Here is a 13,064-nt window from a genome sequence, read left to right on the forward strand (position 1 = left end):
TTTAGCAATTCCTGTGACCCAAAGGTTTGTACACTTCCTCCATTTCCATTCTGCTGTGAAATTCCACTGATTGTATGCTCCAAATAGACCTAAAAAACTATAAAAATCCAAACTGCACACTATGAACTAGAAGCCCCTCCTTGTCCAAGTGGTCTTCATTAGTGCACTGATAAATCTATTTTCCATTCACTCTGACAAGTCATTTCATGATTGCCAGACTGGTGGATCTTATAGTGAGTAAGATTCTCCATGTGCTATCAAAGAACCCAGGCTAGGAAATTCTCATAATAGTAGTTATCACCAGCTTTCCCAAGATGTAGTATAATGATTACATTCTATCATATGTATAATTTTATATACATAATATAATTTCCAAAATACTTTGAAAATTATTTTCTCTCAGCACCTCTGAACAAAAACTAAAATTAAATAAAATATTACTTTTTCCACTACCACCTTCCACTCTCTTGCACTACCCATCCTTATTTTATCTTGTTTTCCTGACAGTTTGGAACAACCTAGAGATTATTACAATTTTTTTTTTACTTTTAAGGGATTTACATTTTCTTTTTGAAGGAATACAGAGGAAAACTTGAACAAAAATAATTAGAAAGAGTATTGAATTAGTCATCACAGAAACACCCACTTAACTGCCTGCATTTAGAAGAGGACCAGTGACATCATTAAGTGATGTCTTGACTGGCCAGTGAACTAGATTTAAATGAGGCACAGTTGCACAAAGTCATGAGACTCAGTCTTTCTTCCTGAGTCGTTGAAGTCCAATGGCAGGGCAAAAGTCAGGATGACTAGCCATGGCCCAATATACCCTTGGTGTCTTCCACATCTGATCAAGCTCTAAGTGCTCCACAGTGCTTCAGCCACCTTCATGACTGTTGGAACAAATTGTTCTTATCCACCCATTCCACCAGGGGAGGACTTCAGTGCTTGGAGTCGACATCCTTCTAAGTCACCAATGTAGTAGAGGTCCATGGGTTACCTTTACCTGGTCTAGCCCATCTACTGAGATGGTTTACCAAGAAGTGGCTATTGTGCATGCTACAACTTCTTGGAGCCACAGGTGAGAGTGGAGTGCCAGGTAGACACAAAAGGTGGGTGGGCAACCCTGAAAAGGATTCAGTAAGCCTTCATACCAGAGATGCTGCCTGTATGAAATTGGTTAAGACAATTGCCTTTTCTGGGCCTCAGTTTCCTCATCTTTTCATGCTTCTCTTGATTCTTGTGTTTGAAAGTCAAATTTTCTTTTCAGCTCTGGTCTTTTCATCAAGACTGTTTGAAAGCCCTCTATTTTACTGAAAGACCATTTTTTTTCTCCTGCAATATTATACTCAGTTTTGCTGGATAGATGATTCTTGGTTTTAGTCCTAGTTTCTCTGACTTCTGGAATATCACATTCCATGCCTTTTGATCTCTTATTGTAGAAGCTACTGGATCTTGTGCTATCCTGATTGTATTTCCACAATACTCAAATTGTTTCTTTCTAGTTGGTTGCAATATTGTCTCCTTGACCAGGGAACTCTGGAATTTGGCTACAATGTTCCTAGGAGTTTCTCTTTTTGGATCTCTTTCAAGAAGTGATCAGTGGATTCTTTCAATATTTATTTTGCCCTCTGGTTCTAGAATATCAGGGCAGTTTTCCTTGATAATTTCATGAAAGATGATGTCTTTTTTGGTCATGGCTTTCAGGTAGGCCCATAATTTTAAAAATGTCTCTCTTGGATCTATTTTCCAGGTTAGTTGTTTTTCCAATGAGATATTTCATATTATCTTCCATTTTTTTCATTCTTTTGGTTTTGTTTTATGATGGTTTCTGATAAAGTCATTAGCCTCCATCTGTTCCATTACAATTTTTAAAGAACTATTTTCTTCAGCGACCTTTTGAACCTCCTTTCCCATATGGCTAATTCTGCTTTTTAAAGCATTCTTCTCCTCATTGTCTTGTTGAACCTCTTTTGTCAATTGAGTTACCCTATTTTTAAAGGTGTTATTTTCTTCAGCATTTTTGGGGGTCTCCTTTAGCAAGTTGTTGAATTGCTTTTCATGATTTTCTTGCATCTCTCTCATTTCTCTTCCCAATTTTTCCTCCACCTCTCTTACTTGATTTTCAAAATCCTTTTTGAGCTCTGCCATGTCCTGAGACCATTGAATACTTATTTTAGATGTCTAGGATACAGAAGCCTTGACTTTTATGTATTTCCCTGATGGTAAGCATTGTTCCTCCTCATCTGAAAGGATGGTAGAAGATATCTGTTCATCAAGAAAGTAATCTTCTATAGTTTAATTTTTTTCCTTTTTTTGGGCATTTTCCCAACCAGTTACTTGAATTTTGGATCCTTTGTCAAGAGTAGGGTATACTCTGGGGATCTATAAGATCTCAGTTCCTCCAAGGTAGCACAATCAAGCATGTACACTAGTTTGGGAGCAACAAGAAACTTTTATGCCCAGAATCTGTGAGTAGTAGTTTCCCCGCCACAACCACCTGACCTCCAGTTACACCAAGCCAGCACTAGGGGTTTGAGATTAAGATAAACTGCTCAGTTCCCCTAGGGGCTTTCAGCAGGGTCAGGGTTGCCATTCAGTGTGAGATAAAGATCAGCTGCTGGATTCCTCCAGGTGTATTAGGTGGGGGCAGGGTAAGAATCAGCTGCTCAGATCCTCCAGGGGCTTTGCAATCCAACAATGGATGCAGGCTGCTGTGGGAGCTGCTGCCACCCTATGCAGCCTCTGTCACTGCTGCTTGAGGCTGGAGTTACGGGAAGACCCTGCTCCCTTCTCAGCCAGCTGAAAAAATCCTCTTACTGACCTTTGGTGCCTGTGGATTGAGGGATCTACAAACTGCTGCTACTGTTGCTGGGAATTCCGCCGCTGAGGCTTGCTCTGGTCCTCCTCCCAGCAGCCAAGGCTGGGCTGGGCTCCACTCTGCGTCCAGTGTGACAGACTTTTTCTGTTGGCTTTTCAGGTCACCCTGGACTGGAAATCTCCTCCACTCCATTTGCACTGTGGCTACTGCTGCTGTAGAATTTGTTGAGAGTCTTTCTTTACAGGTATTTTATGGGCTGTGGGGGAAGAGCTAGTGCCTCTTTCCACTCGGCCATCTTGGCTTAACCCCCTACAATTTCTAAAACAAAACAAAATCTGATCTATTCCCTCAGCCTTGCCAAAGATGCATTTTTAAAATTCTGATCAATAGCTTTGCTTTTCTAACACGTTTCCTCTCCCAATGGATTCACAGTCCATTCCTATCCTTAAAATTACTGGTATTATTGACACATGGTTTATTCAGCTTTGTAATATAAAATCTTTATTTTGGCACGACAGACCATTAAACAAAGGGTTCTATATATAGCCATATTCTTCATTTCATACTACTTGCATATATATATACATATATATATATGTAATTTTATATATATATGTATACACATACATACACACATACATGCATGCACACACACATACATATATATATACATATATATATATATATACAACATCAGTATTATTTTCTTTCTTGTTCAGTAAATTCTTTTTAAAATTTTACTTATAATTTATGGAATTAAACAAGCATTTCCATAATACAATACAATAAAAAAAATTGTACATGAAACTGCAAATCTACTATGCACAACTTACTTTTCCTCACAAATAAATAGCAAAATTATCACATGAATTTCTTTTTTTCCTCTCCCACCCTAAAGATGTTACCATTGCACATAAATACACATGTACACACACACATGTACACACGTATCTATCTCTCTATCTGCATGTGTATGTATGGAAAAGTATTTCATACATCTATTTATCAGCTCTTTCTTTATATATGCATATGAGTTCTTCCTTCATATGTCCTTTACAGTTAATTTGGGTATTTATAATAGTAAAAATAATTTATTTTCTCAAATTTGTTCTTAAAACAATATTTCTGTTACTCAATACAAATGTTGTCTTAAATCTACTAATTTCATTCTTCATTATTTTCATACAAATCTTTTTATGTTTTTCTAAAATTATTGGGCTCATCATTTCTTATAGAACAGTAGTGTTCCATCTCAATCATATACTACAACTTGTTTACTCATGCCCCAATTGATGGGCATCCCTGCAATTTCCAACATTTTGCCACCAACAAAGACAGCTGCTGTAAGTATTTTAGAACATATAGGTTCTTTTCCTTTTTCCTAATTATCTTTAGAATAGTGGCATTGCTGGGTCAACATGTATACGTAGTTTAAAAATTCTTTGGGCATAATTCCATATTGCTCTTCAAAATGGTTGTATCAGTTCATAAGTATACCAACAATGAATCAGTGTCTTAATTTTTCCACATTCCCTCTAACATTTGTCACTTTCCCATTCTATCATTTTAGCCAAATTGTTGGAAGTAAAATGATATCTCAAGGTTGTTTTAATCTGTATTAATTTCTAATAATAAAAATAATCTATAATTAATAATGATTCAGAACATTTTTATATCTATAAATTATCTTGATTTTCTCATCAGAAAACTGCCTATTCATATCCTTTGACCATTTATCAATTGTGTAATGACTCACTCTTATAGATCTGACAGAATTCTTTAATTTTAGATATGAGACCCTTATTTGATTAACTGTCTATAGAAGTTTTCCCCAATTTTCTGCTCTCCTTCTCATCTTGATTACATTTATTTTTACAAAATATTTTACTTTGAATATAATTGAAATTATCCATTTAACACCTGACTTTTCTCTCTATCTCTTGTTTATTCATGAATTGTTTGCCTATCTGTAAATCTGACAGTAATATATTCTATGTTATTCTAGTTTTGTTGTAAAATCTCTTCTTATATCTAGGTCATGTATCCATTTTGACCTTATCTTGGGAAATGGTGTAAGATATTGTTCTATGCTCACTTTCTGCTATACTGCATTGTGGTTATCCCAACATTTTTTTAACAAATAATGAATTGTTGTCACAAAATCTAACTTTACACCTGCTGTTATGTTTATTTGCTGCTGCAGACTGTGAGTCTACTCTATTCTATTGCTGTTTCTTAACCAGTACCAGGGAGTTTTGATAATTATTGCCTTATAATACAATTTTAGATCAGATACTGCTAAATCTCCTTTCTTTACTCTTATTTTCATTGTTTCCTTTGATATTCTTGACTTTTCCTTCCAAATGAATTTTGTTATTTTATTTTCTAATGCACATGTAATGTTATCATTGTTATTTGTGAATTTCCCTCCATCTTATTTTTACTCACTGTTATTCTTCTCAGTCTCTCTTTCTACCCTATCCCTGGTATCTTGTCCCCTTATCCTCTTATTTCTAATTTTAGCCACCTGTGCAAATATCCCCCTCCGTTATCTATTGACATCACCCTTTTAATCTTAATCGATATACTCTTCTAAAAGTCTCTTTTCCACTGTTTCCCTCAGTTTTCTCCACTCTCTAGTTCAGCAGACTTCTAAAACTCTTCAGATTTATGCACTATTTCCTCTTCAATTGAGATGAGTTAGGTTCTAATATTACCAGCTCTCCACTCCCATCTGCTTCTACTATATTTCACCTCCCATGTTCATGAGATAATTTCTCATTTTAACCTTTTCCTACCCAATATTTTTTTTAAAAATCATATCATCATACACAACTCAACCCCAACCTTTCTTTCAAACTACCTTAGTAATAACAAGTTTTAAGAATACAATTACTAAAAATAATAACTAATAATTGCTAATATTAATAATATATTTATATATCATAAGTAAACAGCTTGACCTTAATCAGTGTCCTATAATTAGGTTTTAAATGATTTCTTGGTTGGGCAGAGCCAAGATGGTGGAATAGAAAGACATTTCCCTCACAGAGCACACCTGTAAAAAATGACTCTCAGCAAATTCTAGAGCAGCAGAAGCCATAGAACAACAGAGAGAAAGAGGTTTCCAGCCAAAGGTAACCTGGAAGGCCAACAGGAAAGGTCTATTGTACGGGAGGCTGAGCAGAGCAGAAGCCAGCCCTGGTCACGTGGCACTGGGAGGAACAGTATCTGAACAGACCTCCAGGGCAGAGTTAGTATCAGGGAGGGTCCCAGATACCTCAACCCACAAGTGACAAAGAAATCTCCAAAGGTAAGTGTGGGAGGGTTTTCCTAGCTGGGTGAGAGGGGAACAGGGTTCCTCCAGCAATAGGCCCAGGCCATAGCAGAGGTTGCAATAGCAGACTGCAGGCAGCTACTGTGTCAGGGAAGCAACCTGAATCCATTTGCCAAGTAGCTCAGCTTAAAGCCTCTGAAGGTAGTGAGCAACTGATCTGAATCTCAGCCCTGAGTGATGGTCCTGCCCCTACCCAAACCCCCAAGGAAGTCTAGCAGCTGAATCGAATCTCAGCCTTGAACATGGCACTAGGGAAAGGAAGGACAATAGGACCATCCTCTTGACAAAGGATTCAGAAGACAAGAAACTGGCTGGGGAAATGCCCAAAACAGGGAAAAAATAAGACCATAGAAGCTTACTTTCTTGGTGAACAGGTATCTCCTCCTATCCTTTCAGATGAAGAAGAACAAGGCTTACTGTCACAGGATGTCAAGACCCCTGCCTCCAGTGTCTCTAAATGGAACTTAAACTAGGCTAAGGCCATGGAAGAGCTTGAAAAGTGAGTTAGCAGTTTGCTAAAGGAGAACCAAAAAAATGCTGAGGAAAATAACACCTTTAAAAAGAGACTAACTCATTTGGCAAAAAGGTCCAAAAAGCCAATGAGGAGAAGGAGGCTTTAAAAAGCAGAATTAACCAAATGGGGCAGAAGGTTCAAAAGCTCACTGAACAAAATAGTTCTTTGAAAGAGAGAACTGAGTGCAGGGAAATGAATGACTATGAGATAAATCAAGCCGTTAAAAAACAAAACCAAAAGCTTGAAAAAATAAAAGATAATGTGAAACATCTCATTGGAAAAACAAATGAACTAGAAAATAGATTCAGCAGAGATAATTCAAAAATTATGATACAAGCTGAAAGCCATGATCAAAAAAAGAGCCTAGACATTATCTTCCATGAAAATACCAAGGAAAACTGTCCCAATATTCTAGAACCAGAGGGAGAAATAAATATTGAAAGAATCTAACAATCACCTCCTGAAAGAGACCTGAAGAGAGAAACTCCTAGGGAAATTGTGGCCAAATTTCAGAGTTCCCAAGTCAAGGAGAAAATACTGCAAGCAGTTAGAAAGAAACATTTTGAGTATTGTGGAAATACAATCAGGATAACACAGGATATGTTAGTTTCAACATTAAAGAACTAAAGAGCTTGGAATATGATATTCCAGAAGTCAAAGGAACTGAGATTAAATCATTAACCCAGCAAAAGTGAGTATAATAATTCAAGGAAAAAAATGGTCATTCATTAAAATAGAGGGCTTTCAAGCATTCATGATGAAAAAACCAGAACTGAAGAGAAAAATCTGACCTTCAAACACAAGAATCAAGAGAAGCATGAAAAGATAAACAAGAAAGAGAAATCATAAAAGACTTTCTAAAGCTGAACTTTTTACATTCCTACATGGAAAGAAAATATTTATAACTCTTCAGACTTTTCTCAGTATTTGGTGGGTGGAGGGATTGTACACACACACACACACACACACACATACACATATAGGCAGAATACAGGCTGTGTTGAATAAGAAAAGATGATATTCCCCCAGGAAATATAAAATAAAATAAAATTAAGGAGTGAGGGAGAAAAATACTGGGAGGAGAAAGGGAGAAATGGAATATGGCAGGTTATAACTCATAAAAGAGATAAGAAAAATCTTGTTCAATGGAGGAGAGAAAGGATAAGGGGAGAGGGGAAAAATGAAACTATTCTCTCCACATATGGTTTAAGGAGGGAATAACATGCTCACTAAATTTGGTATGAAAATCTATCTTACACTGCAGGAAAGAAGGGGAGGAGGTGACAAGTGGAGTGAGGGGAATGATAGAAGGGAGAGCAAATGAGAGAAGGGAATAACTAGAAATAAATACTTTGGGGAAAGGACAAGGTCAAATGAGGAAATAAAAAAATAAGGGGGTATAGAGTTGGATAGAGGGCAATATAGTTAGTATTACACAACATGATTACTATGGAAGTCCTTTGCAAAACAACACATATTTAGTCTGTATTGAATTGCTTGCCTTCACAGTGAGGATATGGAGGGAGGGAGGGAGAGAGGGAGAGAAGTTGGAATTCAAAGTATTAGAAACCAATGTTGAGAATTATTATTCCATATAACCTGAACATAAGAAGCACAGATAATGGGGTATAGAAATTTATCTTGCCCTAAAGAAAAGAGAGAAGATGGGGATAAGGGAAGGGTGGGGTGTGATAGAAGGGAGGGTACATTGAGGGAAAGGGTAACCAAAATGCAAGGTATTAGAGGAAGGGATGAGGGGAGAGATGGGGAGAAAAATTGGATATGCTACAAAGTGATGTAAAAGCAATTAGTATTAAACACTTGACTGAATTAATTACTGAGACTAAATCAGAGACATCTTTAGTCTGGGGAAAAGAATTTTAGTCTAAATTTCCTAGAAGCAGGTAACCTCAGGTAAAATTTGGCACTGATGGAAAAGTTACGGTTTTAATGGTAAATTTGATTTTATGATTGTTATTTAATCAGGAATTAGAACATGTATAGAAAGGCATGTAAGCCACTTAAGACTTGCCTCAAAAGATGTTCCTTAGCCAATGTGAAATTATAGTCATATCTGAAACGGGGTTATTGGAACTTCATATTTTAAGATTCTATGGGATTATTAAGTGACTGTTTTGAGTCTAACTCCCGGTATGGATAGCAAGAAAGGCGGTCTGAGCCTCCAATGCATGATGCTAGTAAGCCAGTGAGATGCTGGTATGAACTGCAAAAGATGATCTCATGGGAAGGGTGGGAGAGCACCTGTTTGTCCTGGGCTGAGACAGGATTCTCCTGACTCAATTTCCCCACTGACACCTGGCAGACTTTAAGCTTGACTGAATACAAGTTGACAATCTACTCCTGCCTGGAAATGACGTGAAGTTGGGAAGATATTGTTTCCCTGCAATGTCCCTACTCTTAGTGGCAATTTCCTATAGTCAAAAGGTTAATGCCAGATCTATTAAATTATAGATTGTTGGTAGGGGAACATCCGAGGTAAAGTCTAAAATTAAGTTATTAGGCTTAGGACTTTAGAACAACAACAAGTTAGGGTCCTTTATTTCTTCATAATAGTGTGGAGACAATTAGGTCAGGGGCTTGTGAAGTTAGCATACATAATTATTATGTGTGTCTCAGTTGGTTAATGTTTAAAAAAAGTTCATTTGTGGTATATATTGCAAATGCTTAAAAAGAAGTATCATCTGACCAAAACTTGGAATTGTTTTATGTGATATGAACTGTGTTAAAAATGAAAAATAAAAAAATAAAAAAATAAAAAAAAATTGATTTCCTAATATTTTTTCTAGATCTTTGATATCAAATTTTCCATTGAGTTCTCATCTTTTTGTTACAAATACGTGAAAGTCTTTCAGTATATCAAATATCCTTTTTTCTTTCAGAATTATACTCAATTTATTGAATAAATTATTCTTTCAATCCCAGCTCATTTATTCTTTGAAATATGTTTTAAGATTTGTGTTCTTTTAGCATAGATGCTGCAACATCTTGTGAAATCCTGATTGCTTTTCTGCATATTTAAATTATTTGTTTTTCTTGCTACTTGAAATATTTTTTCTTTAATCTGGGAATTTTGAAAATTGGCTGTGACATTCCTGTAAGTTTTCTTCCTACAAACTCTTTCAGGTGGTGATTGGTGGATTCTTTTGATTTCTCCTTTGCCTTCTTGTTCTAAAGCTTCAGGACAATTAAAAAAATAATTTCTTATAATACTGTATCCAAATTTTTTTTCATCATAACTTTCAGGTAGCCCAACACTTCTTTTATTATCTCTTCTTGACCCATTTGGTAAAACAGTTGTTTTTCAAATGAGATGTTTCAGATTTTCTTCTATTTTTCTAGTTTTATTATTTCCTGTTGCCCTACAGTATCACTCAATTCCACTTGCCAAATTCTAGTTTTCAAGGAGTCTTTTTATCTTAAGATTTTGTATCTCCTTTAATAATTGATGAACTTTTTTTCATAATTTTCTTTGATTACTTTGAATTTCTTTTTATTTTTTCTTACAATTTTGTATGTCTTTTTTCAAATGAGTTAACTTTCTTTGCATAATTTTCTTGACTTGCTTATATGTTTTGTCTAATTTTTTTCTTGTTTTCTGTTATTTGATTTTTTAAATTCCTTTTTAAATTCTTCCAAGATTTCTTTTGGGTCTTGTGACCATTTTACATTACTCATCGTGGTAAGAATGACTTTTTTTTGACTTCACTATTTTCCCCTGAATGTGAACCCTGAATTGATAAGAACATTCTGGGAAGATGATGGAGTATGTCAGAAATTTCCAGATTTCCTTCACAACCAGAAAGAAAACCACCATGAAATGAACGTAGAGCAACAAAAATAAAGAGTTAAAGCAGATCTCCTAAGACATCTTGAGAGAGCCTTGGAGAAGATTCCTAGGGCTAAGGTTTGGTCTGAGTAAAGTGTAAACATCTCTAAGGGGACTTCATTGAATAAAATAATAGTGGGCCCTGAGGGAAGCCGACTAGACCTCAAGAAATTTCACCTTAACTTTCATATCTTTCACAAAATTCACTTAGGAAATTTTGTCTCACAAATTTTCATCTAGAGAACAGCAAATGGCTGAGTGAGGGAAGATTGAAGACCCCAGACTGTTTCCAGCAGTCAGGCCTAGTGGTGCTGACCAGACATGATCCTGGGCTGCGACTGTCAGGGAGGAGGAGGAAGCACAACCCTGCTGAGTGTGGTACTGTAGCAAACAAGAACATTTTTGGAACAATGTGGTTGGAGGACCTAACTGTGGCTTAGGAAAGAAATAGAGGAGTCCATGAGGTTGAGCTCCCAGATAGAATTCAGAAAACAACGGTAAAGAGAACCTGAGGCCTAGGGTGACATTTCCCAAAACTTGGGATTAAAACTTGGTTATAATAATAGTAAGGTGCTAAAAATAAAATTATATATATAACATATTGTGTCATAATATAATATAATATAACATAATATATATATAATATATATATACAAAATAAGAGAATTTAGAAATAAAATTTAAAAATAAAAATGGGTAAGCAGGGGAAAAGAATCCAACCATGGATAGCTACTTTGGTGTTAAAGAAGACGTATATATTATTTTCAATAATGTCCAGTTTACCTGTTCTCCTCTGAACATTTTCTTTTTCTCTTCCAGGCATTTAAAAAGGTTAGAAAAGTCTCCTTTTGGGGTTTATCATTACTGTTGATCATCCAGTTTATTAACAGAGAGTAAGAAAGGGGGAAAAAAAGGGTAGCAACCATATTCAAGCAAAAAAGATTCAAATAGTAGTTCCGTGTGTATGTATGTGCTTATGTGTGTCCATCACCTAGCTCTTAAAATGTTAGTAATGTGTCATCAGAGGTCTTCTTGAGACATGGTTGGTTTTTTTTTTTTTCATCACTGATCTTAAGTCTTTCAAATTTGTTTTTTTTCTTTAAAATGAGGTTTTCCTTGTGGAATTTAGTCCTGGCTCTCCTTAATTCCAACCACCTATGATTCTCTGAAACTATCCCTTTTATCCTAGGGAGTACTAATATTCCATTATATACCTTATATTTCTACAATGTTTTAACATTTGCAAAGTGATTTACAAATATTTTTTTATTGATCCTCATAACAACCATGGGAAATAAGTGCTATTAATATTCCTATTTTACAAATATGGAAGTTAAGGCAGACACAGGTTAAGTAAATTCCTGAGGTCACATTTAAATAGCACCTATTTGGCAATATCCATATGTAATTTATTTACCTGTTCTCTGTTTGACCAAGCGACACCTATATTTCTTTTCTTTTTTCCTCCTTTTACTCCCTCAGAATCAGGAAATTCATTTTATTTGCAAGTATTCTGCCCCCAATATCATTCTTCATTTCAACATTTCTCAGTCCCACTGATTTTCCTATAGTTTGATGTATTTCTTTACCCACTGTTTCCTTCACGTTTGTATACTCTTCTCATGCATCTCAGTTATAAGAAGCAAGTTTAATCCCCTTCTTGTTCCTTTCTAGACTGGTGCATTACTTCTTTTCCTGCCCCTTCTCTTTGCTCTATTCAAACTCCAGAATAGAATAGTGTCCATTACTAGGAAGTATATTCTTATTTTTCACTCAATATGTTTGCAAGATGTTAAGGTTACAAAGGAACTCTTCTCTATTTTCATATTAGAATGTTAATACTTATCATCATACAATTCTTTCTAATTTTCTAAAAAATTTACCATTATAGAATTTTCTGGATTCTTGTGTTTTATTTCAATGTAACTAAAAAGTTTAATTTTTCCTACCATTGGACATGCTTGAAAGTCTTCTATTCTATTAAAGGACCACCCATACTACTTAGCTTTTCAAGACCACTTATTCTTGGATATGTCTATATCTTCTGTCTTATGCAATGCAAGATTTCTTTTATTTTTTAGTAGAAGTTGCCGAGTCTTATGTGATTGTGTGCTTTTAGTCTAATAGATTCAAGTGATTTTCATCCATGATTTCTTGAAATATAATGTTCAGATTTAGTTTTTTAATCTCAGTTTCTAAGGAATCCAATTATTCTTAAATTATATTTCTTGGCTCCACTTGTTCTATTTGAACAAAACAATAGAAATTATGTGATAAAAATTATTCATTTTATACCTCACACTGCTCCCCTATCTTCTGTTTGTTCATAAATTGTTTGCCTATCTATAAATCTTACAGGTAACATGTTCATGGTCTTCAAATTTTCTTGTAATATCTCTTTTTTATATCTAGGTCATTTTGACCTTATCTTGGTAAATGGTATAAGATATTGGTCTATGCCCAATTTCTGCCAGACTGCTTTGCAGTTTTCCCAATAATTTTTGCTAAATAATGAATTCTTATCCCCTGGAGTCTTTACACTTGTCAA

Source organism: Notamacropus eugenii, chromosome 4 (genome assembly GCF_028372415.1).
Source record: "Notamacropus eugenii isolate mMacEug1 chromosome 4, mMacEug1.pri_v2, whole genome shotgun sequence".
Lineage (NCBI taxonomy): Eukaryota > Metazoa > Chordata > Mammalia > Diprotodontia > Macropodidae > Notamacropus > Notamacropus eugenii.